At 35.4% G+C, this 25,165-nt stretch overlaps 1 pseudogene; it reads right to left on the bottom strand.

The window, feature by feature from the left end:
• Positions 1 to 24,488: 24,488 nt before the first annotated feature.
• Positions 24,489 to 24,588, bottom strand: LOC138990603 (U6 spliceosomal RNA; annotated as a pseudogene).
• Between the last annotated feature and the right edge of the window lie 577 nt (positions 24,589 to 25,165).

Genomic DNA, 25,165 nt, shown 5'->3' with positions numbered 1-25,165 from the left:
ATGGAGTTAAGCATATCTATTTTGTAATTCCAGCTTAGTTGTTGTGTTATGTTATAATAGCTAAGAAGGATAACAGTTTTCATATGCAAAGCTTATAGTGCCTATTTCCAGAATCTAATTATATATATATATATAATGCATATACACATACACGTATTTATATAGATACACAAGTATAGCAAGTATAGGTGGTTTTCCTATCTGAACACTGTTATCACAAATAACTTAGCAACCTAGTGTAAGTGGAGAGAATTTTAGTTATAATCTGTCACAAAAAAATATAAGGGTCACACTGAGAAAATTTTGGTAATACAATGTAGTATATACCACTGCTGCTAAGTTGCATCAGTCGTGTCTGACTCTGTGCGACCCCATAGACGGCAGCCCACCAGGCTCCCCCGTCCCTGGGATTCTCCAGGCAAGAACACTGGAGTGGGTTGCCATTGCCTTCTCCAATGCATGAAAGTGAAAAGTGAAAGTGCAGTCGCTCAGTCGTGTCTGACTCTTAGCGACCCCATGGACTACAGCCCACCAGGCCCTCTGTCCATGGGATTTTCCAGGCAAGAGTACTGGAGTGGGGTGCCATTGCCTTCTCCAGTAAAATGCAGTATATACCACTAAAAAGTATTTAAGAAAAAAGAAGCAACCTATTATTCTAATTATAAACTTTTTATTCTTACATTGTTACAGACTGATACGAAGTAGATTAATTCCAATAAGTCTATCAAATTCTCTGCATATATGGTCATATTCTGCTTTTAATTTAATAATTAATAACATATAACTAAAGAAAATATCATCTTTGGTCTAAGGCAATGGTAGCAAACATCAAAAGAAACCAAAAGAAATTATGTATTAATTTTCTGCAGTACAATGAAGAATAAATATGATACTGTTAACAGATTTTTTTTTTTTCCTAAGATCATGGGGTACTTTTAAGCAAAAGTTAATTATGACTGTAGCATAACACCACCCCCTGAAGGCAATATACTTCTTGGAATCAGAGTAAATATCCAGCGCACACAAAGTAATTAAAAATACAAATAGTATTATCATTAGTAGTTATGCATCGGTAGAAAGGGTATTATGGGAGTAGATTAGAAAACTAAATTAAATGATTTCTCTTACAAGATACATCTTCTATTTACATAATATTTTTCTTAGAGAAGTTCAAACATTTTAGACCTAACAAAACTCTTCACATAGTATCCTTTGGGTCAAAGTATGTATTAGTGCCTCTCATTTTATGGAGTAAGGAAATTAGTCTCAGCTTCAGGTCACTGACTAACAAATCCTTCAGTACAACGGAGCAACCTCTAATCTATTCTCCACTGGGTAGCCTTCAGTTTGTCATTCTATTGAGACCTATGTTTAAATTCTACCCACAAAACAGATCTCAGAGAGGTCCCATTCTTGGTATTTTACTAGACATACTAATAGATTTAGGTGAGACGTTAGTCCTTTTCTTTGTGTGACTCACCAAGAATGAGGAAGAAGGGTCTTCATGAGCCTGGTGTGTGGCTACTTTGGGACCCTTCTGGTAGTTTATTGTAGAAAAGAGAGATTCAGCTTCTGGATAGGGAAACCGGGCGTGCTGCAGTCCATGGAGTCGCAAAAAGTCAGACACGACTGAGCGACTGAACTGAACTGAAGGACAGAATAACTTTTATCTCAGTAACCTATTTATGGATATTTCACAGGCAACTATAAATTCTAGGAAAAGTATTAAAATCAGTTATTTGGAGGCTCTAGAGAGTGACCAAACTGAGCATAGATGATAGACACTTGAAGGAAAGAAAATGCATTGAGAAAGATGCCATGTTATACCCTTTACACCTTAGAGTACTCCTGGATCTTAACTGGATAATCAAACTCAGACAGCTGCATTCTTATGGAAGGGGATCTAAGAGCAGAATTCGGGGCTGACCAAGTACTTGAACTTGTGTGTGTGTATAAGAGAGAGAGAGAGAGAGATTGGGGGAAATCTGGAAAAGAGGGAGACACAGAGAACCTTATATGAACCAAACCTTCATATAAGCTATTAATTGAGTTGTGCACACATGTGGGAAAGTGCAAGACCAACAGAAAATAAAAGCTGAAAGTGAGAGTGAAAGTGACTCAGTTGTGTCTGACCCTTTGCGACCCCATGGACTATACCCTGTCAAGCTCCTCTCTCCATGGAATTCTCCAGGCTAGAATACTGAAGTGAGTTGCCGTTCCCTTCATCAGGGGATCTTCCCAACCAAGGATCAAACCCAGGTTTTCTGCATTGCGGGCTGATTCTTTACCATCTGAGCCACCAGGGAAGCCCAAAATAAAAACTGAAAAATCTAAGAACCTGAGCAGTGATGTTAGCTGCTGCCCAAAACAGGGGACATAGAGGTTGGAGCTTGAGTACAAACATGTGATCTGCCTGCTAGAATAAAAATCAGCATTTTTAAAAGAAAGAAAACAGCATCCAAATTCTCTACATTAGTCACAATATTCAGTATATGATAAAATTTTTTAGACATGCAAATAAATAAGCAAAAGTGACCTGAATCAGGAAATAGTCAATAGAAACAGACACCAAGATGAGACAAATGTTGAAATTAGAAGTACTCTGTAGCTACTAAAAATATTTTCAGAGTATTAAATACTATAGCAATGATGGAACAAATGGGGAATCTCAGCAGAGAACTGTAAATGCTATTTTAAGTTAAAAATTAATATGAGAGATAAAGAGGGACATTTCATAACAATAAGACAATCATTTTTATCATAATAATTGTAAGAAGATCATTTCTTTACCATAATAATTGTAAGTACATTTTCAATCACCTTAACCTAAATGAAATTTATCAAACACTTATCCAGACAGCTGAAGAATACCCATTTTTTCTGATGCAGATGAAATGTTCAACAATTTTGACCATATGATAGGCCATGACACAAACAACAATAAATTTCCAAAGAGTGAATTCTTACAGATAATGATATCTGACTGCAATAAGAAAGTAACAATAGATATATCTATATAATATTCAAATATTTGTAAAGTGAATAACATACATCTAAATAATGCTTGAGTTAAAAAGGCATTTACAAGTGAAATTTTAAAATGTTTTGAAATGAATGATGATGAAAATAGACTGTATCAAAGTATAGAATGTGGCTTGGGAGGTGTGCACATTCTACACATTTTGATATAGTCTATTTTATAGAAAGGAGAGAATAAGATAATCATTTCCAGCTCATTTTATTAGGTTATCATAGCCTTTTTAATAAAACCTGACTAAAGAAGTAATAAAATTACAGACTCTTACAAATACAGTTTTAAAACTTTTTACTAAGTGATTTGAAAATCTAATCCAGCAATACTAAAAACAAACAAACAAAAACCCGAACATATGGCTGCTGCTGCAGCTGCTAAGTCACTTCAGTCGTGTCCAACTCTGTGCAACCCCATAGATGGCAGCCCATCAGGCTCCCCCATCCCTGGGATTCTCCAGGCAAGAACACTGGAGTGGGTTGCCATTTCCTTCTCCAATGCATGAAAGTGAAAAGTGAAAGTGAAGTCGCTCAGTTGTGCCTGACTCTTAGCGACCCCATGGACTGGAGCCTACCAGGCTCCTCCGTCCATGGGATTTTCCAGGCAAGAGTACTGGAGTGGGGTGCCATTGCCTTCTCCGGAACATATGGCTAGGTTAGGTTTATCCTAAGAATGTAAATTCCTTAAAATATTCATAAATCAATCTCATTTATCAAAAATACATGGTGAAAAAAAATAGGATCATTTCAATAAGATATCTGTCCAAAAACTCTTAAGTAGATTGTGGCTTTTTTTTTTTTAATTTTAGTTTTACTTTACATATTTGAGGCTGTGCAATTAGTGTATATATATATATATATATAAATTGTTAAATATTCCTGGTGGATTATAATTGTTAACATACTAATGATCATGACTATGAAGTACTTCTTTATCTCTAGTATGCTTTGTCCTACAATCTACTTAGTCTGATATTACTACAGCTATGCCAGATTCCTTTTGATTTTTATTTTCATTGTATGTCTTTTTATCCTTTATTTTTAACATTTGTGCATTCTGATAATTTAGATTTCTCTCTCATAAGTAGCAAACAGTTGATTTTAAAATCTAGTTTGAAATTCTTTGCCATGCCATTATAATAATTCCATACATATTTAACTTTAGATCTGCTATATTCTCATTTTCTCTTTTCCTCATCCTTTGCTTTTCCTTTATCATAAGCGTTCTTGCTTCATTCTATTAATTACTTTGTCATCCCCCCTTTCCACTTAATAATTCATTATTTTAATCTGTTTTCATAAATGTATTAGTGGATATCCCAGAGATTAAAAAGTGCATTCTTAATCTATTAAAGGCCAACATAAATTTGTATTTTTACTAATTTTCCTATATTGCAAGAATATTAAAACAAAACTTCTATTAGTGCCCCCTTGTTTCTGCTTAGGTTTTCATATAGTTTACTTTTTATGTACATATTTTAAACTCTATAATGCACTACAATTATATCATTTTTAGATCATTACTATTTCTTAGCTTTGCTCACACACTTACAAGACATGTTCTTCATTCCTCCCAGTAGCTCTACACTTCCTTACCTAGCTTTTTTTTCTTTTTACCTAGACAATTGTTTTGGGCATTTCCTTCCTTTAGTGTGGGTTTGCTGGTGACCAACTCTGTTTTTCTTTTGTGTGAAAATGTCTATATTTTGCCTTTATTTTTAGCAAGACGACTTTGCTAGATATAGAATTCTAGGATGGTCACTGCATTTTTCCTGCATTTTAAAAAGATGCTTCCATGGTTTTCTGTCTTTCGTTAATTTGGTTGAAAAACAGACCTCATTCAAAGTAAAACCAAAGATTGTGGGTTTCTTTGTTGTTGTTCTTTTGTTTTGGCTATACAACAAGATTTGTGGGATCTTAGTCCTCCCACCAGGGGCTGAATCGGGGCCCTTGGCAGTAAGGGTGTGGAGTCTTAACCACTTGATCATCAGGGAATTTCCTAAATATTATTTTTTGACTGCTTTTCTTTAATGTGTGCTACATGTTGCTATGATGTGCCTAAATGTACTTTTCTTTAAACCTGCTTAATATATGCTGACTTTCAAGACTGTGTCTCAAGATATTTTGTTGGTTTAGGAAAATTCATTGTAATCTCTTCAACTGTTTTCCCATTCTTTCTCCTTTCCTTTTATGAGGCCAATTGTGCATATAATAGGCCTTTTATTATACCCCATTTTTATGTTTTTATTTATTTGGGGGGATATTTTCCTTACCATGTTTCAACCTGAATATATGAATACATATATATATATATACACACACACACACATCTTTTTTAAACAAATCAGTCTTTTTAGTTAGGTTAATTTCCATTACTGATTTCTCAGTTCTAGAATTTCCTTTGCTTATTTTCAATAGTTAATGAAATTCTCCATTTTATCACTTAAGTTCTTAAACCTATTAACCCTTGTCATTTCGCTGTCTGCATCTGATAACTCTATTATCTAGATTCCTATGTGTTTGTTTCTTTTGCCTCTTATCTCTGCTTTCATTCAGGTATTGTTTTCTCTCATGCCAAGTTATTTTTACATGAATATTGGATATTTCATACTAAAAATTTTAGAGAGAATGTGAGACCTTAGATTACATTACTTCTCTTATAAAGGATTTGCTTTTACTTTGTTTATGGAGTCACACTACGGGCACTAGCAATCCCAAATCAATTTAGGATATTAGATATTAAGATGATTCAAAGATGGTCTTCAATCCTTCTAAGCAGTGTTCTACTTCTATTTTATGACACATTCCTTTGGTAAGCATGTCACAGTCCCACAAAACCCCTACAGTATTTGTGGCAGCCCCACATGGGTTAGAGGCTGAGCATGCACACACTTCCTCTTTGTAGTAGTGGAATGATAGCTTTTAATGAGATGGTTAGAACCTCTTTTCAGCCTCCACAGACTCTCTGTCACTTTGGCATAATTTCTCAGCCTATTAGCTTTTGCTTTGGAACAGAAGATGTCTTGAGATAGCAACAAGGAAGAGGGTCACCATCTTCTGGAATCTTGAACACTAAGTCTTCATTTCCTTGGTAGCTCTCCAGTAACTTTGAATACATTTTATATCGCATCTCCCCTCGATCTCTCCCACACCTGTTTTTTCTGACAGTTCTAGAGGGAGGCAGTTGATCTTCCACTGCCAGACACAGAAATTCACCTGAAGCTATCGGCTTTTCCATCAGAGCCCTCATTTTATGTCTCTACTCGAAAATCAGAAGTCTTCTGATTCTGCTACAGACACTTATTCAACTATAACCACACCTACTTCTGTTTGATATTGTAAAATTCTTTGAAATGTCAAGAAGTTAGTACATATCTTAGTACACAGGAACTTCCTTCTTCTTATTTCTCAACCCAAAAAGCTTGAGTCATCCTTGACTCATCTTTTTTTATTAACAGCCCACCTTTAATTTATCAATACATTCTTTGAGCCTGCCTTTAAATATATTCAAATTCTTACCACTCTTGACTACCTCTGCTCCTGTCACCCTGATCTAAGCCACAATTAACCCTTGCTTAGTTTTTTTGGTAACAATTCCTTCACTGCTTTGCTGGCTTCTGCTCTTTATCATGACATCTAGTCTCAACTCAGCAGTCAGAATGATCCTGTTAGAATTAATGTTATTCATGCCACTGATTTACTAACACCATCCAAGGACTTCATATTTCACTCAAAGTAAAAGGCAAAATCATCTTAATCATCTACCCAGCTTTTCCCAATGTACACTCTTGACCACCCTTTACCTTCCTGAGTGCACATGGGCATGCTCAGTCTTTGCAATCCCTGAATTTGTCTACTCATTGCTCTCTAATTATCTAATCATTCTTACCAGATATTCCTCCACGAAGACATTAGTACATGTTTTTCTCCCTTCCTGGGAAAGTTTTCCTTCAGGTATCTGTATGGCTTATTCCCCTACTATTTTACCTCTTTACTCAATATTTACCATTCAATGAGCATAATTCAAAGGAGAAAGAAACCAAATAACCAGTGCAGGAATGTATGCTTAAACTTGTAGGTTAGTTGCTAAGTATGCATTTGACTCTTTGCAACCTTGTGGACTGTAGCCTGCCAGGCTCTTCTATCCATGGGATTTCCCAGGCAAAAATACTGGAGTAGGTGGCCATTCCCTTCTCTAGGGGATCTTCTGGACCAAGGGATGGAACCCAAGGCTTCTGCTAGGCAGGTATGTTCTTTACCACCAAGTCACCTGGAAAGCCCCGTGCTTAAACTTAATTTTCTGCAAATTCAAACTACCAAAAGAACCAAATAGCTTTTATATGTGAATAGATAGATGGATAGATAGATAGATAGAGATGGATATTAAGATTCATAATATCAATAAATCACTTATATATGGCTAATTGGAACGGAAATTGATCACTCTGAAAACAAGTTTGACAATATCTAGTAAAATACATATGTAAATATAAAATATATAAATTTTTTACCAGCCTTATAATCTGAACAACTACTGGCATATATACACAATGAGTCATGTGCTACGATGTTTACAAAAGCTTTGTCTCTAATCAAGAAAAAACTATATAAAATTATCAAATTATATCAACAGGGAATGAGATAGGAAAAAAAAAACGGTGATATAATCTCACAATGTAATAAAACAGTTGAAATTAATGGATTGTGTATACATTAATCAACATGTATATACTTCCAGAATATTATATGGTTATAAAGCAAGTTATGAAAACATCTCTGTAATATGGCCTTTTTGTGTCAGTTTGAAAAACAAACCAAAATACTATATATAATGTATGCATGCAGATGAACCAAAAGTATAAGATTGTAGACAGAAGCAACAGACATCAACTTCAATATTACTGTTATATCTGAGATAGAGAAAATCAGATGGATGAAAATGCTTAACTTGGATCTTTTCCTATTTGAGTTCTTAAAGAATAAAAGAAAGTGACAAAATATGGTAAAAAATATTCCATTTTTTTTAAATGGTAAAAATAATTTTACTATAATTATTGAGGGGGAAAACACTTTATAAAAAAATAATAATAGTGAATACCTATTCACTAGTGTTTACTGCGTATTCAGGCACAGTAAAGTTTTAAAAAATCCTTCATCACAAATGAACTCCTTTGTGTCACCTCTCTGTAGTCACACCCCTGCCTCCTATCTCCGTTTCTGTCCCCAGCAACTCCTGGTCTGTCCTCCATTTCTATAGTTCTGCCATTTGAGAATGTTACATAAATGGAATCATATAATGTGTACATTTTGAGAATGACTGTTTTATTCCACATAGCATAATCGCCTTGAGACCTATCAGGCTGTTGCATGAATCAATAGTTTATTCCTCTTACTGTTGAATAATGTTCCTTTGTATGGATGTATCAGAATTTATTCAATCATTGAAAATAAAGGTTCTACGGACCATAAAGAAAGCTGAGTGCCAAAGAATTGATGCTTTTGAACTGAGGTATTGAAGACTCTTGAGAGTCCCTTGGACTGCAAGGAGATCCAACCAGTCCATCCTAAAGGAAATCAATCCTTAATATTCATTGGAAAGACTAATGGTGAAGCTGAAACGCCAAAATCTTTGGCCACCTGATATGAAGAACTAACTCACTGGAAAAGACCCTGATGCTGGGAAAGATTGAAGGCAAGAGAAGGGGACGACAGAGGAGGAGATGGTTGGATGGCATCACCAACTCAAACATTAATTTGAGCAAGCTCCAGGAGTTGATGATGAACAGGGACATTTTTTCAAATATATTTTATATTTGGATGATATAAACTTGGGTGTGTGCTAGTACCTACTATTTAACACTTGTCTATATAATATATTTAATATTTAAAAAATGGAATAAAGTGGGTATATATACCCTTTCCTTTCATATATGTGCAAAATGAAAATATTTCAGTAGCTTGTCTGCAACACAAAATAAAAGAAGAATGCTCAACTTGAAATATTTCATGTAGTTTTTTGTGAGTTTTTTTTTAATATTCCAGACACACCAACTTTTCTGACCTATCAAAACCAAGTATCTTTAAGTTTATTGACTAGGAAAAGGTAAAACTGGATGAATTTACTCAAGCACTTAAAGTATACACATGTGATCAGAGGCCTAGTTAAGTTATAAGACATTATACTTGTGAAGGGGGATGATCCAGTCTATTTTTTTTCCCAGCTGAAAAAAGATCTATAATCTCTAAATACATTAAAAACTTAATTTATACTTTGGGATCAGTTCCCTGTTTAACAAGTTAACCTCTCTTTCATTAGGGATAAGCCGAAAGCTAGACATAATTAAAAATTATACTCAGAAATGGAGAGCTGTGACTTAACCGTCCTCCGTGGAATTTTACTGGAAAAATCTTTTTCTTCTCATACAAGAACTCTCCACAAAAATATTTTAAGGTAATATTGCATTTGGTGCGATCAAAGTGTATTCCTCTGAAAGAAATAAGAAAGGATTATGTTGCCTAAACAAACTTACAAATTTCACCTGCATCTTAGTAGAGAGAGATCTCTTTCCACTGAGATTTTTTTTAAATGTGGTTTTCCAGATGTGTCTAAGATATACTCCAAGTTAATGTAATATATTTTCATAATAAAGAGAATAAAGGAAGTTTAAATGTTATCTAGTACATACATTAATATTTTTAGGCGAAGGATCTAAGATCTAAAAAAGCTGAAAGTCTAGGATTTCATAAGAGGCCATGATAAGACTGAGAGCCGCAGAGGCCTGATTCTTGGTTTACCCTCTTTGCTATCTGGTTGCTTTGATTAATAAATCCAGGAGTTTTAAACTTCAGATATCTTTATTCTGTATCATTTCACTGCTTCTAAAACTTCAAAAATTTTAAGATCCTATACTCCTATATTGACAACTATCCATCTACCTTTAGAATTTTAATATGTCTAGATTAAAAAAAAAACCACAATATGTACTAAGAGAAAATGGACATAATCTCTCCTTTAATCTTTTTTATTTTTGAAGTGTTTGCTTTACCTTTTCATTTTTTCCTTGAGAGATATTTCATCATTATAATATCAAAAGACATCTAGAATGACTGAATATATGTATTTATGCACCTATAAAGTACACTTGCTTGAGGTTTTCAAAGATGAGATAGTACTTCTTGGGATTTGGGTATAGAATATTCTAGTATTAAAATGTTTTAATGTTCTTCTTATAAGTGCAAATTGCACCTTTACTACTCTTACCTGCTCTCTACTGTTTCTGATACTTGTTACTATGTATGTATGAAGTTTGGAAATTCCACAGCCTTTTTTTCAGGGTAGTCTTCTGACGCAAAGTGGCTGAGGCTTTCCCCACTGGCCAGAAAGCTGAGCAAAGTGCATTGCATTTTTCTAGAGAAGAACAGTCACCTCTATTTTAAAATGATAACCTGTAAAAGCTTAAGTTCATCTACCTCTGTTAATCATTTTTGGATAAATAAAATGTGGTAATATCATCTAGGTTCACTTCTGTACTCCTCTAAAGAAGTTATTAAAACTTAACCATCAAAGACTTATGTATAGATTAATACAAATTTATTATGCACAATTCTAATGTGGCTTCATATTTCTGAAATGTTTGGCTTTTAATTTTTTTAATATAAATTTATTTATTTTAATTGGAGGCTAATTACTTTACAATATTGTATTGGTTTTGCCATACATCAACATGAATCCGCCACAGGTGTACACGTGTTCCCCATCCTGAACCCCCCTCCTACTGCCCTCCCTGTACCATCCCTCTGGGTCATCCCAGTGCACCAGCCCCAAGCATCCTGTATCCTGCATCAAACCTGGACTGGCGATTCATTTCATATATGATATTATACATGTTTCAATGCCATTCTCCCAAATCATCCCACCCTCACCTTCTCCCACAGAGTCCAAAAGACTGTTCTATACATCTGTGTCTCTTTTGCTGTCTCGCATACAGGGTTATCATTACCATCTTTCTAAATTCCATATATATGCATTAGTATACTGTATTGGTGTTTCTCTTTCTGGCTTACTTCAGTCTGTATAATAGGCTCCAGTTTCATCCACCTCATTAGAACTGATTCAAATGTATAAATGTATTCTTTTTAATGGCTGAGTAATACTCCATTGTGTATATGTACCACAGCTTTCTTATCCATTTATCTGCTGATGGACATATAGGTTGTTTCCATGTCCTGGCTATTATAAACAGTGCTGTGATGAACACTGGGGTACACGTGTCTCTTTTAATTCTGGTTTCTTCGGTGTGTATGCCCAGTAGTGGGATTGCTGGGTCATAAGGCAGTTTCTATTTCTAGTTTTTTAAGGACTCTCCACACTGTTCTCCATAGTGGCTATACTAGTTTGCATTCCACCAACAGTGTAAGAGGGTTCCCTTTTCTCCACACCCTCTCCAGCATTTACTGCTTGTACACTTTTGAATAGGAGCCATTCGGACTGGCGTGAAATGGTACCTCATTGTGGTTTTGATTTGTATTTCTCTGATAATGAGTGATGTTGAGCATCTTTTCATGTGTTTGTTAGCCATCTGTGTCTTCTTTGGAGAAATGTCTGTTTAGTTCTTTGGCCCATTTTTTGATTGGGTCACTTATTTTTCTGGAATTGAGCTGCAGGAGTTGTGTGTATATTTTTGAGATTAGTTCTTTGTCAGTTGCTTCATTTGCTATTATTTTCTCCCATTCTGAAGGCTGTCTTTTCACCTTGCTTATAGTTTCCTTTGTTGTGCAGAAGCTTTTAATTTTACTTAGGTCCCATTTGTTTATTTTTGCTTTTATTTCCAATATTCTGGGAGGTGGGGAATAGAGGATCCTGCTGTGATTCGTGTCAGAGAGTGTTTTGCCTATGTTCTCCTCTAGCAGTTGCTTTTAATTAAAAAAAAAAAAAACTTATACTTGTTACTTTTTTTGTAAGTTTTGTATTGGAGGATAATTGCTTAACAATATTGTGCTGGTTTCTGCCATACATCAATGTGAATCAGCCACAGGTATACATACGTTCCCCTCCCTCTTGAACCTCTCTGCCATCTCCCACCCCATCCCACCCTCTTAGGTTGTCACAGAGCATGGGTTGAGCTTCCTGTGTCACACAGCAAATTCCCACTGGCTATCTTTTTACATATGGTAATGTATATGTTTCCATGTTACTCTCTCAATTGGTCCCATCCTTTCCTTCCCTGTGTCTACAAATCTGTTCTCTATGTCTGCATCTCCATTGCTTCTCTGCAAATAGGTTCATCAGTTAGATGTGACTTTTAATTTCTTTGCCATTATCATTATAAATTTTCCCTAGAATACACATTTCTTTAGGAATCTATATGCAAATTGTCACATATGAATCACACCATGAGCCGTGCTCTGGGTAGCAGCTATTAATATTATACTCAAAGTAAATAGGCTGATAGTTACTGAGCTCTAAAGAGCTTGCACATCCTAAATCTTCAGACAGCAAATCTTTTCTGACACAAACGCCACCTCCCTATGGCCTGGGTATAACAAGCAAAGTAAATTATGCCAATGAAAATGTTTTTAATTTCCACTATTAAAGGGATAGAAGAAAACGGTCTTGTTAGGTAGTTAGAATAGGAAAAAGGAGTCCAGAATGGCAGTGGCCAAAAGCCAAGGAAGGGAGAAAGCCCGCGAAAATAGACAAAGGAAGGTCCAAGGACCGGAGTGAGGACCTCAGGTAGAACAAACAGCACTCCTGGCTAGCCCAGTTTACATGGGGCAAGCCCAGGGGGAGGAAAAACCATGCAAAAAGAGGGGCCAAAGGGCTGAGGGTCTCTCTCTCACGCGCGCACGCTCTCTCGTTCTCTTTCTCTCTCCTCTTCGTGTCTTTTGGGTCGGCATGCCCTCATGCCTCGAGGATGTATTTTCCTTTATTTTCTAAATAAAACTGAGCTGTAACATGGAGCTGTAACACTGTCCGAGAGCTGTGACGCGCCGAGGGCTTTAATGTCCATCGCTTCAAATTTTTGTTGTGATGAGACAGAACCGAGGAAATCACACACTCCCCTGACAGTCTTATGAGATGTGAATCCATCCATTAAAAAAACAAACTCAAAAATTCCCCATATAGAGAATCACAAAGACAAGAAGAAAGTGTGACAGGGAGGAAACCAATGCTGACCCCATGATGGAACTGTGTCTTTGACTTGCTTTTTGTTGCTGTTGTTATTATAATCATACAGAATGGTTTGACTCAGCTTCTACCTGAGGGTTAAACTAAAGTGCCTTTCTTCAGAACCCTGTCCACCCGTGGATGACGGGGAGGGAGAAATTAACACATCCCCTGCCTGAGGCTTGCCATTTTAGGAGATCTTTGCAAGATGAATGGCCTTTATACTCTGCTTCCTCACCTCCCCCCATCTCTGATCTATGAAAGAACCTGGCATCCAGACTCCTAATAATATGGTTATTTTGAGGCGCTAGCCCGACATCTTCTCCCTCTACGGGCTTCCAGATTAAAGTCTCTCCCTTGCCTCAACTCCTCGTCTCTCAGATTCATTGGCCTGCCATGTGACCAAAGCTCTGCAATTGCAGTGGGACACAGTGCTTGCCTAAATTTAGAATTCTAAGATCCATGTGATGAGGGCATCTGGTGACCAGATAAATGCATAGACAGGAAATGAAATAGACGCTAGATGGACCATGGGGCATCAGAAAATACACATTCTTTTTAAATTGGATAAATGTGACATCTTACAATGTGTAAATGTAAAGTGCACAGCATGTCACTTGGAGACATTTATATATTATTATTAATAAAACATAGTTGCTCTTGTACCAATATTTTTCACATTACATACTTATAGCATAATATTATAGCCTATATCCAAGATACTGTACATCATATTTCTATGGCTTATTTAATACTTGTTACAAGTTTCTAGACTTATCTCTCCATTCCCATCCCCTGGTAATCACACTTTTACTTCCTGGTTTGTTTGTTTGTTTGTTTTTTTGAGGTTTGACATTGGTCAATTTCACATATTAGTGACATCATACAGTGTTTGACTTATCTCAGATAGCATAACATGCTTAAGGTCCATCCAAGTCACAAATGGCAGGATAACCTTCCTTCTCATGGCTGAGTAATGTTCCTCTGTATACATAGGCCACATCTTTTTAATCCATTAATCTGTTGATGGGCCACAGGGAAGAAAACATGCATTTAAATTTTGCTGTTACTTACTACTCACTTAGAATCATCTACCATCTCTAAGTATCAGTTTTAGTGTTTGTGTGATGAAGATAAGGTCTACCCTATAAAGGAGTAAAAGTCATTGAGATCCTGCAAGAGAAAGTCCCTAAAAAAAATATTGTACAGTGCGTGTTGACAGATTTCAAGATGGGGAAGCTCCTATTTTGTTAATAGTCATAAAGATTTATTTTTCTGGGTTTCCCCTGTGACTCATTGGTAAAGAATACCCCTGCCAAAGACAGGGTTTGATCCCTGAGAACATCAGAGATGCAGTTCCATCCCTGGATGGGAAAGATCACTCCATCCATGGAGTAGGAAATTGTAACCCATTCCAGTATTCTTGCTGGGAAAACCCATGTGTTTCAAAGAGTCAGAAACAATTGAGCATGCATAAAAACTTCTTTGTCTATGTTATCAAGCATTTACATTACACAAATTTATACATGAAAATGTATAATTTTTAAACTGGGTTTTTTGTTTTTCATATGTATTTGTATAAAATATAGACCATTCAAACCTGATTCAGTGCCACCCCCTGCCTTGGGTGAATTATAGATGTAGCCTAAACTAACTAACCAACTACTGAACTTCTCAGTAAGTTTTAAAGTATGTAAGAGGGGTGACAATTTGAAATATGAATGCTTTTCATTTGCAAATGCCACACATTTGACAGAGAAGAAAAACTAAGGACTTCTAAATAATTTGCTTGAGTATCAAGAGCCAAACATAGAAAATTTGGGGCTTGGGATCTGATCTGATATATAATATATATTACAAGTAGGGAATGACAAAAGCAATTCATAGTAACCTTTTTGTGTAAAATGGTATTGTCATTTTATGGCTAAAACTTACATCGTGCCAACTGTTTGCCAAGAGCTTTTCTTCATTTCATATATATTCACATATTTATTTAATCTCAAGCAACCTATGAGATAGGGAACACTGCAGACAATAGGGATTCAGTAATTTGCTGTAGGTCATCAAGCTGTGAAGGAAAAGATTTGAAAGCAAGCAGTCTGACTCTATAGTTTAATTTCTACACTTGACAGTGTATGGCAATATTTCTGGCTCCAAAATGATAGCACTTCACCGAGAGTGAAGGAAGGGGACCAATGGGATGCATCTAGAACTCAGATTAAAAGAGACTCCTGATAGGGCTCTAGCCCCCCAGGTCAAGTTCCAAGGGCGGGTAGGGAGCCACTGAAGGATGAGAACACTGTGGATAAATTGAAGGGGTGGAGATCAACCCCAGAGCTGTCTTTCCAGTGTCACCAGAAATTACCCCAAGATACCTCATATGGGTCCATCAGTTGAGCAGCTGATTGAGAGGCAGGAAGAATACTGTAAAGGCAACCTTGGGGAATTCTGTTCAACCCAGCAGAATAAGGTTGGATGAGGAGGGTGCAGTATGTGGAAAGGTGGGTTACCCAAAACAGGTAAGATGAACTTTCCTTCCACTGAAGCCTTTGCCAAAAGCTATTCACAACCTTGTCTCTTAGGTCCATGTATTTAGATGGTGAATTGCAAGCATACATTCCTATTATTATCTTATTTTCTGTATCGCAGCAATAACGAGCATGTTCAAGGGGAAAACTTAACAGGTGTCAAAATGAGACACTTGGCATCAAAACACAAAACAGCTAGTTACTTACTTCTAAACCTTCTGCTATTCCAAGAATAGGGGGAAAGTGACATACTCTGTATATGTGATTATCTGAACATGTGAAAAAACTTGGGTCTTTGTTCTACTTAAAGCCTAGATGCAGACTGCTACTTATAAAATTTTATTGTTTCATTTTCAATGTCTGGTACTTCAGAACAAGTTAGGATACTGAGTACAGCTCACAAATTCAAAGGACGACATTTTCTCTGTAAAGTTTATTGTTTCTCGTGATATCTTATTAATATTAGCATTGACAAACACTTCAATGTATGCTTAAAGGTAGAGACTATGAAAAAACTCTATTGTGGAGGTCCTAGCAGGGTCATTTCTATGAATATAAAACACAAAGGAATCATGTCTTTGGGCCACTTGTCTTCAGCACCAGCTCCATCACTAACCTCACTTCCATTTTTACCTAATTACGTGTGTGCATATGTTTAGTTGCTCAGTCATGTCCCATTCTTTACGACACTTTGGATTGTAGCCTGCCAGGCTTCTCCGTCCATGGGGTTTTTCAGGCAAGAATACTGGGGTATGTTGCCGTTTCCTTCTCTAGTGGAATATTCCTGACCCAGGGATCAAACCCTCATCTCCTGTGTCACCTGCCTTACGGGCAGAATTTTTACCCCCTGAGCCATCAGGGAAGCCCCTCAGCTATGTTCAGTGAATACAGAGCCATGATAGCCTTGCCATGGTTGTGAGTGTGTTTTATGTAAATTTTTTTTTTATTGCCTTCTTCTCATCTTAGTCTCGGAGAAGGCAATGACAACCCACTCCAGTACTCTTGCCTGGAAAATCCCATGGATGGAGGGGCCTGGTGGGCTGCAGTCCATGGGGTTGCTAGGGGTTGGAGACAACTGAGCAACTTCACTTTCACTTTTCACTTTCATGCATTGGAGAAGGCAATGGCAACCCACTCCAGTGTTCTTGCCTGGAGAATCCCAGGGACGGGGGAGCCTGGTGGGCTGCCGTCTATGGGGTCGCACAGAGTTGGACACGACTGAAGCAACTTAGCAGCAGCAGCAGCATCTTAGTTTCACTTCAGCTCCATCCATTTTAATACCTTTCCTTGATTCATCTGCCCCTTCCTATCCAGGATAAATGTTGGAACTAATTTGTAGTTCCTGAAAATAAACTGAGGATCAAGGTAGATGTAGTCCCTCCTTTTGTGTGTATCATAGATATGTCTTATTACTAGAACAGCAGGGAAAGAGTTCAAACTTTAACCACTAACATATTCTTCCCAATATGAATTTAACTGAAGGTTATATTTTCAACCAATCTTCTGTTTGTCTGTCCATACAAAGAAGGAAACAGAAGCAAAGCAACAATCTGAATACTTCCAGCAACAAATTTTTGCTTAAAATGTCTGTGGGATATTTTACTACGATAGTAAAAGAGATTAAAAGGAATGGAACAGATATTGATTTCCTCACCTGTGTAATTCTGTGTCTTTGTTATATGAAGTTACTTAGCTGTGAGCATTAAGGAATTCCTAACTGGGCCATAAAAATGGAAAACTTTTCATAGCTTAAAACTGCTGAGTGATTTGAAATATTTAACTATATTAAAACTTAGTTGATGAGATTAAGATACCAATATTATATACACACACAAATTTTTCTAAATCCAGACTCTTTTCTAGGATGCCGTTATATGTCTTTAGATGATGTTATATGTCTTTAAAAGAAATAAGGGTAGAAAAGTAACTCTGGAGGCTTACTTTGTTTCTGAGCTACCAAAGGTAAGAAACTTTCAAGGAGATGCTTTGTATTACTGCTTTAAAGAAATTTTTTTAACTACAGCTACAGGTTTTAAAGGTTTCTTTGAAACAACTGAAGAGTGAACTTTAATTCATGTTTTTTAAACAAAGGTTATATGAGACTTACAGCAGTCTTACAAAAGAAGAATATCGGCAAGAATTGCACATTACACTCAGAGTGCAACTGACTTTCAAATTTCTCTACAGGTATTATTTCCCATGAATAGGAACAAAGAGCAAAAACAGTTAAAAAAGCATATTCAAATGTGTGCATAAAAAGGCATGGTAAATGAATACTGTTTAGTTTGCTGACATAATTACTTGAATGTAATTTTTATGAGTCGTAGAAATCTTGGCATTTTCACTGAACCAGATAATTAGACTCTGAATAGAACAGGGTCAGAATAATTAATACATCAAAACTAGATGAACTTTTTCTAATTATTTTTATTTAATCTCTATTATAATTATTGTTATACTCTGCTGAGCATGATTGCCTCATGTTCATAGACTTGAATGCAGTCTTATAGTTGCATCCTGGGACTTTGAGGAATATTAACAAACCGTGGCATGGAGAAATTAGAATGATGTGGTTTCATGATGGAATTCTAAATTGGAATTTCATATTTTTCTATATAGTTGCATAAAATTTGTTCCATAATCGTAAAAAATATGAATTTTAAAACAAAAGTCTACTTTTCTTTCAAGTTACACTTCTCAAAAGTTCAGGAAAAATTATTTTCTCAGATTTTTTTTTTAAAGGCATATCATCAGCTATTCAAGTCATGTGAAATTTTCTGAAAGGGGATTACATTAAATTTTTCCTTATTTGAGAGTTTTTAATATCATGATAAATCTTAATCATTAAAGCAAATGTATCAACAGGCAGTAAAGGCTATTACCAATTATTATTAAAGATGCTGAAATCTGTGTTAGAAAGTAATGGTGTAACTTTCAGATGACAGCTGCCTACCTGTGCCAGACCTTTGATATACTCATGAAAACACAGAAAAATAAATTGTAGCAGCCGATGAAACCACAAATACTGATGAAATACATTTAAGTCTCCAAGATGAAAGGTTACATATTAGCCAGCTAATAAATGATTAGGAACTAACTTATGTCTGATTATATGAAATAAGAATGCTATTATACAGAAAGAAAGATCTTATCCATCAACATAACATCCAATAAAGATTTTAATTCAAGGAGCCAATGAAAAAGTCTGAGGTCACTCTTAACTCCTAGCTCTCATTCCAGAGTTGGTCAGGACTACTCTCCTAACCTTGTCATTATCTATCATTAGACTACAGAAGTCCACAACTCTCCCTTGTAGAGGACTGAAAATTGATGAAGCATTTCAAGGATCATTGCAAGGAAAAAGCAGAAATTAGTAGACTACTGCTAACGCCTGAGGATAATTCATTCTGAAAATATATAGCATATTTACAATTAGCTAGGAACTAATTCATCTTCTAATATTTAGAGTAAAGGGCAGGAGACACAGGATAATATTCTGCATAACTTCTGCATAACTAGGCTATTTAAAGGTTTGCTTGATCCTGGAATTTACCTAGAGAAGATATGCATCACTGAAGAGAGCAGTAAACCGATTATGAGATTCTAGAAAAAAAAGAAAGTGATATCCATAGAAAAGAATAATGTCCTTTGCAAATATCAACAGTGTTAGGCTTTACCTCATTCAAGGATAAAAAATAACATTGACCTTAAGCTAATAAATACAGTTTTTCCTTAAGAAAACAGTATGCCATAAACATGTCAAATACATATAAAATGGGAAAAATAAGAGAATAGGGAGAATGTTGAATTCTAAATGTTGCTGGCAAGTATATTAAAAGAATATGGTAAAGAAAAAGATACCACACGGAAAAATTAAAGTCAGCTTCAGTTATAGTAAAGAACATAATTGCCCTTGTAGAAAATGCAATCACTAATAAAGATTACAGATATCTAGATATAAAGAAAAATATATCTAATAATAGTATAAAATATAGAAACTAAAAAAAAAATGACAAAATAAATAATCAACAGCCTTTGGGAATAAATTATAACAATTGAAGCTAAACAATCACTCATTAAGAGCACCGTTTTTAAGAGATTGCAAAAATAAAGAAAGCAAGAGGCATTACCTAAGTTTATGAGTCAATAGAGTTCATTAACCGGCCCCCCACCCCACACACACACACAAATGAAGTGACTTAGAATAAACTTGGCAGATAAAGAAAAAATTCACAAAAAGTAAAAATAAAGTCATACTGGTTTTAGGCTCTACTTAATTCAGAGTGTCCAGAATGCAATGTAAAATAAGAACAAAGTTTTGAGAGTAAAAATATTGTGGCACAAGGATATTTTGACCAAGAACAAAGTATTTAATATGCTGGGGTAACAGAACAGACATCTATGCTTAGATCTGCAGGATTCAGAACATAGACTGCTCACAGATACATCCCTGGAAACTTTTACCTAAAAATGCACAACAGGGTAATGATAAATAACATTTAAAAATTGAAGAATGGGATATTTGAATCTGAAATTACTGTGGTATATATTGATATTTAAGACATATTTACTCACCAAGAAAAAAAAGCTCACATTGAAAGAAATAAGAAGTTAGGTCTCTATATATGCTTACAACATAAGCAATACCATAATTTAAGTAACAATATAATTCTTATTCCCAGGAGTTATGAACTTTATGATCATGAATATATTATGAAATTTATATGACCAAATGTAATAATTATCAAATAATTCTGAGATACATGGCTTCTTAGAAAATAGCCCTTAAGTTGTATCCTTATCTTACACTTTAAGTTAGTATGAACTTAAAGTGAAGGAGGATAAGATAGTTGGATAGCATCACTGAGTCAATGGACATGAGTTTGAGGAAACTCCAGGAAATTGTGAAGGACAGAGAAGCCTGACACACTACAGTTTGTGGGGTCACAGAGTCAGACACGACTTATCAACTGAACAACAAAAAGGTAAAAGAGGATTCAAATTTATAAAATAAATATATTTTTAGGAAAAATAAAAATATAAATGACAGTATTTCTCAGTGATCACAGAGCTTTTAAACATAAACACAGCAAAATTCACAAAGTTAAATATTGAAAAATCCCTCAGAAGAAACTTATTAAAGTTTATCTTACCAAAATCAATGAGGAGATATGTGGTATAGGTTTCATTAATAAGACAATGTTATACCATAAATATTTTACCCAATGGCCTTGTATATATATGCCTAAACATGTAGTTATAGCAATGTGTGCTATGCTATTTTTAATAGCATTAAAAAATAAAGTAATACAATTTAACACAAGTTAAATAATAAATAGCTTCTGTCTATTATAAACTTCATACAACCCAACATCATATTAAGAGATTTAGTTTAATAATATGATTTGGCACCTGCAACAAACCTCTTAGGCAAGTGAATGAGAAAGTCGCTCAGTCATGTCCAAATCTTTGGGACCACATGGATTATACAGTCCAAGGAATTCTCCAGGCCAGAATACTGGAGTGGGTAGCCTTTCCCTTCTCTAGGAGATCTTCCCAACCCAGGAACTGAACCAGTGTCTCCTGCATTGCAGGCAGATTCTTTACCAACTGAGATATCAGGGAAGCCCCTTCAAGAATACTGGAGTGGGTTGCCATGCCCTCCTCCAGGGGATTTTCCCAGCCCAGGTCTCCTGCAGTGCAAATAGATTCTTTGCCATTTGAGCCACCAGGGAAGCCCAAGAATACCGGAGTGTGTAGCCTATCTCTTCTCCAAGGGTTCTTCCCATCCCAGGAATCGAATCAGGTCTCCTGCATTACAGGCAGATTCTTCACCAGCTGAGCTACCAGGGAAGCCCTAGGTAAGTGCTATTCATTTTCCTACTGATGAATAAACTGAAACAGAAAGAACTTGTAGGGTCTGAATCTAGAACTAATTACAAAATTAAGTGCTGAATCCACGGTATGCTGCTTTCTAAGTATCTCACATGCAATGTAAGAAAAAGTATTTTCTGTGTTATTCTTATCTATAGCCCCTTGGTTTATCACAGTGCCTGCTTATAGTATGCACTCAAAAATTGCTGCATGCTCAATATATGTATATAAGACACTGTATTAGAAACTAAGGAACATAACACTGAAAACAAATTAGTATCTTACCCCAGGAAGTTTCTCATTAGGGTTTGATAGAATATAGAAATACGGGATATGAACACTACAGAACAGTATAGTCAACAATAAAACTACAAGGCAGATTTTTAAATGTGCACTGCAGTACTCAAAAAGAATGTGCTATCTTAAAGGAAGAGAGAAATGAAATAAGCAGATACCCCATTACAAACTTTGTTTTCAACGTGATTTGACTACTGAAACATGCAACATGGTTTTCTTGAATGCTTTTCACACATAGACAGCTAAAATTAAGTATCCCTCCTCACCTAAGTTATAATGATTTAATAAAACTTTCCACTTAATTAATAAATGTTAGTCTAATCTATTTTAACTATGCAATTAACGTTAAACAACAAGTTTGGTTGGAAAAGCGGTGTTACATTCACTTTAAATTAAGGTAATCCAAAAGAATTGATGGCTGACCTAAGAGGTATCTATACAAGAGAAACACTAATGGGATCCTGAACTTGTCCTTCTGTGTATCAGGCTAAATATGAATAGTGTAGTATTTAGCTATAACAATATACTTAATCCTTGCAGATAAAAACTTAAGATGTGACCATATAAGAGGCTTTAATGTCTTAAGGTAAATAATAATATGTCTTGAGGTAAATAATAATAAATAATAAGAGGAAAATGTCATTCAAAAAAGGACAGATTTATCTTTTAATACACTCAGGTTTTTACTAAAACAGATATCTCTCATACACCATAAACTCTTCTTTGTTTTTGCCTTCTATTCCTATTACTTATCTCTATTTTATAGAAAAAAATCTTGTTAATATGTTTACAATATTGAATCTGACATTGTCCATCTAAAAGTCATTGAATGGGGCCATTTCTACTTAGAGTCTATACATTCATCTACAAGTTAATAAGTATCTGGCATTTCTGTCTTTGTTATGATTTTCTTGGTGTTTTCATCTCATTTAGCTGACTTGTGCATAGGAATCAGATTGGAAAAAAAAAATTAGGCACACATCGTGATATTTTATCCTAGTCACACAACACCCGTATTTGCAACTGCTCTTCTGCTGCCAGTCTCTGGCAGCTCATTCCATTGTCTCAGATGCTTCATGTGCTTCCTGGCATTTAGTGTTTTATCAGTGAGTATTAACTTACATGTGATAGAAGAAAATGGACTCAGGAACCTGGGCTCTCCACTGGCAGCTCTTTTTATTGGTGCTCCTGTCTGAATTGTTAACTATTCCTAAAATCATGACAGGCTTTCTGTGAACCTCTTCCTGACCTTAGTTAAACACATTTTATTTTTGTCATTTGGAAGTCCACAGAAAAAGTGGACTTTTAGAAAAACTGGTTCAACACAGAGAATGAGGAAATAAGCCGAAAACAAATATTGACCCAAGTGAAATAAGTATTAAGAAGGGAAAGTAAAAACAGAGGCAAGTTCTGGAATCTGTGCTTTTAATTGGATTGAAAATGTCCATTTGGCAATGCCCAGGAAACCATGAAGATTGGGAAAGTAGAAAAGGGACTAAGAACATCAGTTCTTTATACGAAACAGCCATTCCTCAAAGGATTTTCCAAATATTAAATACTTTATGGAGTTTGCTTGACTTTATCACTTACATCAGAATTTGAACCCCTACTTTTACGTATTTAATATTAAAATACATAAACATTCTGTAAAATAAAATTTTAGAATATAGCTTTCTGGAATGTGTAGCTACTATTTTCTGTTGTTAAAGGTTTTTCTCAAACATTATCTACAGCAATTACCTTATTGTGCTGACAAGCATTGCTATTGCAACACAAACCAAGTCCAGGATTAGAAGACTTGGTCAAATGCAAACTGCATTCATAATTTCTTTTTTCAGTAAACAAAATGTATTTTTGCCTTACGAAATATTTAATCCCTAAAATCTATCTCTAATTTGAATGTCTGCCATATTTTCAATAGTGACTTGGAAATATTGCAAAATGATCATAATTTTAATTTTAGTACCTTAGGAATGTCTCTAAAACCACATAAATAACACATGTAAAGGATATAACAGCAGGTGCCAGGTAACTTTCAATGAATATTAGGTTTCTTTCTCTTCCTTAGCATACAGTAGAAAAAAATGAAATATTTGTTATTTAAAGTTTAGTTGTTTGGAGCTATTTCATAGAACTACAAAACTTTAAGCAAACAATGACTTTGGTCTCTTTATCAAGTTTCTGTAACAAAGACAAGGAATTTAAGCCTAGTTTAGAGTCAGAAGTCTAAGAATGTTATTATATGACTAAAATCTATCTTATTTTATTTCCAATAAAAGTTTTTGGTGCATCTTTCATTTAATAAAAAAAACTGTCCTCTCACCACCCTGTCACACCTGAGATAATCTATTATTTATCTGTCTATTTAATTATTTATTTCTGGGAGTCATAATTTAAAAGTTAATAATCTCATGATTACTTTTGTACTGAAGTGCATATATTTACAATATACAGATTTGGTAAAAAAAATAAAATGTTTTTTTCACAGATGTGACTGGCTTTGCAGATGTCTTGTTTGCTGCCTAAAAATTTTTGTTGACCATTGACAGAATTAAGCCTTTTAAAAAAACTGCCTCATGTTTAGACATATGAGACACTTGAAGGATGTATTAATACACACCATCCTTGCTCAAGGACCACGTTCATCTTCTCTGGATCATTCCAGTTTTAATATGTGTGCTCCTGAAGCACTGCATTTATTTTGAAGGCCTTTAGGACATGATGAGATCTTTCTGTAGTGTTGTCTTTTGGAGGGAAGGTGGAGGCATGTGTGGACAAGCCTGAAGCATTCCTTTTAGCTGTTAAGTGTTTAATATTGTACTCCTTAGATGACATATTAAATGTAACCAACATTCATCATTGTTCATTAATTGGCTTACACTCACGACACTGGAAAATGCCAGCCTATGCAGAATTTAGAGATGTTTCATACAGCATCATCTCCCAGTCTCCAACATCAAGCTATAAAACCACGTAGTGAGACTGTCCCAGACATCTCGCGTCCACTTGTACATCTGAATGCATTCATATACACACAAATTCAAATAACTCTTCACGCTCTTTGCCTTTTAAAACTGTACAAAGTGCTCCAAAATTAGGAAGAACTGTTTGCCTGTACTGCTTCTACAACACTGATGTTTGTGTCCATAAGGACGTGGAGACATTCTTTTTATCTAAGAAATTTTAATGCTGCTTCTCAGATGTAAGGTGAATAGGTATTACTACATAATTTGTCATGATTTCGCTTTCCATTTCTTACTCCTTAAAA

This window comes from Bos mutus, chromosome 13 (genome assembly GCF_027580195.1).
Source record: "Bos mutus isolate GX-2022 chromosome 13, NWIPB_WYAK_1.1, whole genome shotgun sequence".
Lineage (NCBI taxonomy): Eukaryota > Metazoa > Chordata > Mammalia > Artiodactyla > Bovidae > Bos > Bos mutus.
This window is presented reverse-complemented; position numbering and strand designations above follow the sequence as displayed.